Source organism: Ictalurus furcatus, chromosome 2, assembly GCF_023375685.1.
Source record: "Ictalurus furcatus strain D&B chromosome 2, Billie_1.0, whole genome shotgun sequence".
In the NCBI taxonomy this organism is placed as follows: Eukaryota; Metazoa; Chordata; class Actinopteri; order Siluriformes; family Ictaluridae; genus Ictalurus; species Ictalurus furcatus.
Genome location: NC_071256.1, coordinates 9,064,510 through 9,070,509, shown reverse-complemented (window position 1 = coordinate 9,070,509; position 6,000 = coordinate 9,064,510).

The window sequence follows — 6,000 nt, the reverse complement described above, 5'->3', positions numbered from 1 at the left end:
AGGACCACCAGCATGATACAGTTTAGGGCCCACAAGACAAGCACTTAGATGCCCGTTAGGAAACTGAGGGTGTGACTCTCCCTACCTAATGCTTGTTCAAGTCCTTGCAGTAGTAGGCGAGTCAAAGTGGTGGGAATTGATTCCAAGAATCGATTCAACACAACACGATTCCCTACTAAATTTGCGGCCAACGTCGCTGTGTGGATCGAGTCCAAAGATTTGGAGTCGACCCTCAAAAGCCTGGAATAGAGGAATCGATTATTTTTGGAGTCGACTCTCGGTTCCCAAATGCCTGGAATAGAGGAATCGATTATTTTTGGAGTCGACTCTAGGTTCCAAAATGCCTGAAATAGAGGAATTGATTCTTTTTGGAGACAACTCTCGACTCCCAAATGCCTGGAATAGAGGAATCGATTATTTTTGGAGTCGACTCCCAGCCATACCTTGTCGTTAATGAGCCCTAATTTAGAGCCTGTCAGTGGAGCCTAACGCGTACGTTTTCACACACTGGTTCACCAATAATTCAGACGGACGCCATTCTTTAAACTTACTACTCCTTGTACAGTGAAATAAACCACAGAATGTGTGAAATGCAGCTAGTCAGACTCCGCAGTGAACAGAGCGCGGTATTGCGAGGGAAAACCACATAAACCTCACTAACGGCACATAACCCTGGATTAAAACATACACAGTGCAGGTCAGGCAGAAGAAATGATGAGAGGAGAACATCTCTAGCTTTGGAGAACAGGAAATATTTAGCTCAGGAGGGGTTAGCGGGTTTTTATAGCGGTGTTTATTGCCGATATCGCACTCTGTGACTTTGTTTATGTCTTAGCAAGAGTGCACGCGCACACAAGAAGCTAGGTCATTAAGACGGGTATGAAATAATAAATAAATAATAAAATGTTTTAAACTAATTTAAACTACTTAATAGGACGTGGGTGCACTGTTGTATGTATGCTCTAGAAAGTTGGCTTTATTATTATTATTATTATTATTATTATTATTATTATTATTATATTTCGGCGTAAACACAAAATGTCCGTTAAATGTCAATGAAGTGTCAATGAAGAAAATGTTAAATGAGTTTGAATAGGGAGAAGTTTACCTGCTCGTAGAAATCATTAAGCCTTTCTGAAACTCTGAGTGACTTGAAATCAAAATATGATATAATTCTAATACGTAATGAAGTGGTTACTAAGCAACCAAAGATGGTGCCGTTCTTTAACCCTCTACTGCACACATTTTGATGGTACGTGATAAAAAAATATTCCAAATCATTTCTTGGTTCATTTTGGGACATTTTATTGATAAAACATATTTTTTTTATTTTTTGGACCCCCCACCCCAAAATATCTTTTCATCGCCTGAGGGCAAAGTTGTGCGACAATGGTACAGAATCACTGAGAAAATTATGAATTCGTGGATTGTAAAACAATGCTCAGAAATCATAAAATCTTTTTTTTAAATGTCAACAAATCATTACGTAAAAAGGAAAATACTGGATTTGATACGTGCGTGGGTCTGTATTGTGTTATGTGTCATGCCATGTACTTCATGTTATGAGATTTTACTCTGTTTGAACTTCAAAAAGCAGTTCTTTTCTGCTGTTAAACAGAGGTGTACATTACACTTTTTGCACTTCACTTTAGGTGTTCCTGTGTACCCAGGAACCCTGCATCTTCCCTTCTTGTCACACATTATTTGCCAGTGCAACATATTGTCCAAACGGTGCCTTATTGGCTTGAATGTCTACTATCAAGCATGGAAGGATCTTCTGGGTGATCGCAGAGCATTATTTGAGACTGAAAGATCATCTTATTTCTCTCAGGCTATTGTAAACAATCAAGGAAATCCCAGGCACTTGTTCCAAACCATAAACAGATTGCTTCAAGTTAATGCTATTACCACCTTGCCTGTTTCTCAGCAGCTATGTAATTCTTTTCTTCAGTTTTTTAATTCTAAGATTGATAATGTTCGCAAACAAATTTCTGTTACACCTGACTCTGCCACTTCACTCCTTCGTCCATCTGGGTTCGCTGGTGTTTCTTTCACTCATTTCTCACTGCTTGATTCTGAGGCTCTCACAAGGGATGTATCCAGCATGAAATCAACCACTTGCTTGCTTGCTCCAATTCCCAGAAGCCTATTTAAATCATGCTTCGATGTTTGGTGCTCTACTATCCTCGGTATTATTAATAAATCATTGGAGACTGGGGTCGTTCCAGCAGTACTAAAGACTGCTGCTGTTACACCTGCGCCAAAGCAAGCCATAAAACCGAAGTTATGCTTATAGGTTCCCGTCAGCAAATTCTCAAAGCTGGTCCACTGTCTTTATTTGTTGATGGCTCTGTAAGATGAGGAACCTTGGAGTAATTTTTGATACCAGCCTTACATTTGATTCTTTTGTTCAGAGCACTGTTAAAGCATCCTTTTTTCACCTCAGAAATATAGCAAGACTTCGCCTATGCTAAACTTTTCTGTAGCCGAAAAACTGATTAAATTCGTTGTCACTCGGATACATTACTGTAACTCCCTTTTACGATGCTGACATACAAAGCATTACATGGCTTGGCTCCTCATTACATATCTGCGTTAATAATTCCTTACACCCCAAATCGCAGACTGTGCTCCTCACAGTGTAATCTGTTAACTGTTCCACAAACTCGCTTAAAATCTATGGGTGACGGGGCTTTTTCTGTCTCTGCTCCTTATCTTTGGAACTCTCTTCCTCTTGAACTTAGGGAAGCTCAGACCTTTGGCATAAGACATACTTTTTTAAACTTGCATTTGACTGGTGATGTCTACTTTTATTATTATTATTATTATTATTATTATTATTGTTGTTGTTGTTGTTGTTGTTCTTATTAACTTTTATAAAAAAAAATTCTGTGTACTGCTTTTTTATGTACAGTGCTTTGAGAAGCTGCTTTTAAAGGCGCTCTATAAAATAAGGTTTATTATTATTATTATTATTATTATTATTATTATTATTATAAAGGCGCATTTGCTCCTTTTTCATCATTCCATTGTCAGCACAATCTCGTCTGTAGATAAGCCAATAATGGTGCGATATAAAGCAATCAGGGAATCCAACAAGTCAACACCTCCCATGTGCTGATTGTATGTGGATTGTATACTGCAGGGCATGGGACCTTGATGGTTTTCTTCTGGCCTTTGTCCTTTGTCTTCTGGCCTTTGTCCCACCCTTTGGAATACAGGGTGCGCACCCACACGGCTACTGAGGAGGTGGCTGACCAGTTGTCAAATCATTTGACTACATGCAGCTTGGTATCTCCAACATAGGCCGTTTTTTCCTGGAAGGACCCACGGCCAGATCTTTTCAGATCAGCCTCTGGCATCATGGAACTTCCTGCCATTTTTCTGTCAAAATGTGTTAGAAGTAAAATTAAATAAAAATAAATAACAAAAGAACATACAAATATATTTAGAGCTTATATTGTACACAAATACATGTAAATACTACGTGACAGCATACAAACACATGTTAGAAAACACATCCTTGAAAAGTGGCTCTTATCACACAACGTTGCCCTGAGGCAACGAAAAGAAAAACTAAATTTCTGAACATGAAAATAAAAATAACTTAAATAAAACCTGACAAAAGGCTTCTCTACACCATATACACACACATATTTTTATTTACAGTCAATGGAATTTTAAATAAAAATAGTAAAGCAAAAAATCTTACCTTCTACTCACACCATGTGCTCCTGTGACCATGCGTCAGAAAAGGAGGTGCTGCCTTCAAATAATGCTTGATAGTGGCTCCCACACCTTATTGGATTGTTCTGTGATACTTTTTTGATCATTCTGGATAGTTGCAATTAAAGAAACATGTACTGGACATGGGGCTTAAGAAAACTTTCTGTTGCCTGAGGGCAACGCTGTGCAGTAGAGGGTTAAGACGATTTTACAGCAGAGAGCTCTGGTTTTAGTGATTGTGTCACACAAAAATGAGTCGAATCTTTTCAAAACTCTGTCTGTTCTAATAAAAATGCACCACACTAAGTGTCCATTTACGCACACCTTTGTTACAGCGTCAATCTATGAAACACATGAAGAAATGTAATGTCATTTTAGTAATTACGGTATAAATCTCATTGACAAATGTGAATCATTTGCTTGGGAGCCGATAGAGTCGGTTCTGAGCCAAATGAGAGTTTAGGGTAGACAGCACATAGCATTTCTTTCATCCAATGCAACTTCATCTTCACCTGCAAACAAGAACTAATTAAGTTGTAAAAGAGGGGTTTTGTGTTTCAAGAACAGTAAACCAAACCAAACATGTTTATTGTCCACATTTCTTGTAATTGTGTGCAGAAGCAATGAGGCTAATGCCGCTAACAATAACAGAGCTTTTGTTTATTTAGAATAATTCAAAGTCCATTGATATGAGTTGGATAATAAGTGATACTTTTTTCAAATGGGATTTTTATGGAATAAGTCATGTGTTGTGCGGTTTGCATGATGCTAATTGTTGGCAGCTCTTCTGCAGAGTCAAAACTTTTATTGTATAAAAAAGGTAATTTAATTTTTTTTTAAATTAAACAGTGAAAACGGTGAAATGAGGTATATTTTAAGCTTTTTGTTTAAGCTGGATGGTAAAATGATAACAGTCGTTTGGCACATTGGAGGCGTGGGACTCTGATGTTCACTGCTGTAACAAGCAGAGTACTTGAGAAGAATAATTAGATGATAAATCACTCAGGATATATGAAATCTAATAATTATCCACAAATGTAATAAATCAAGACTTATGACTGACATGACAGCATTTCTCCCGTCCCAGGAACAACACTGCTTCTGTTAGATTTATTCATTTATGAGTCAGAGACTCAGACAACTCTGTCAAGCAAAACATGCTTAAAACCCACCTACAAAATGCAGTACTAGTGGTGATAAATTTTAATTTTACGGATTATGGGTTTTTTTTCTCCATCTGGCCCCCAAGAAGAAAAGTTTGGAGATCGGTGTCTAAAAGAATATGGAACAAGATTGTGATAAATTAATATTTTACCAGTATTTCTGTCTATTACATTTTCCACGTTTACTTTTGGCCGGGAAATTATTACACTCGGGTAGCATTGCTGCCTCACAGCTCCGGGCTCCTCAGTTTGAGTTTCACATGTTCTTTCTGTATCTGTGTGGGTTCCTCCTGGTTCTCCACTTCTGAGAAACGGGAACCCCGCAGGAACCCTGACCTAGAATAAGCTTATAATCGATTGTCCTTAGTTGTGTCTAAACAAACTGTGTCTGAATGACATTAAGTAGAAGCATATGTTTAGATGTGCTTTAATCACAGCCTTTAAGTAAAAATTTATCCTTATCACTTATGGAGCGCTTTGAATTTTAAGGTATTTATTTGGTCCCGGAACATGAATTTTGGCTCCTTTGTTGTCCCAACTAAAAAAAATCTTAGATTTGCCACTGCTTTTGACATAAATATCAATTTTATGTGCGTTCATTATAATTACATTGACACTGTTGGCCTGCTCAAGGCTAATTATTCACTTTGAATAATTGCTCTGCTATCTCACTCACCTCCATGTCACCATCATCTTGTCCTCTGTCTTCATTCCTCTCTTTTCCCTGATTCAAATATTGTAAACTGTTCGATTTAGTATGATTGGATCGGATGATTACCTGCATTTTATTTACACTGCTCACATATCAGTTTACAATATCAAATTATTTTACTCAAGTACTCTGCCTGTTACAGCAGTAAGCATCAGAGTCCCACACCTCCACTTCTCTGTGTGGAAGCATCCATTTTGTTATCACTAACTAACAGGTTCAGTGAATACTACTTCTTGTCAAAGTAATTCCTGTCTCCTTTGATTTGAAGCTGAACTATTTTAACTTTATTGCCATCTGGTCATGACTGTATATTGGGATGACTATAGCCCAGGTGTGAATGAATGTGTGAATGTGTGTATTAGGTGTGTATTACCACGTCATGCCTGGCGTTCCTAAGAT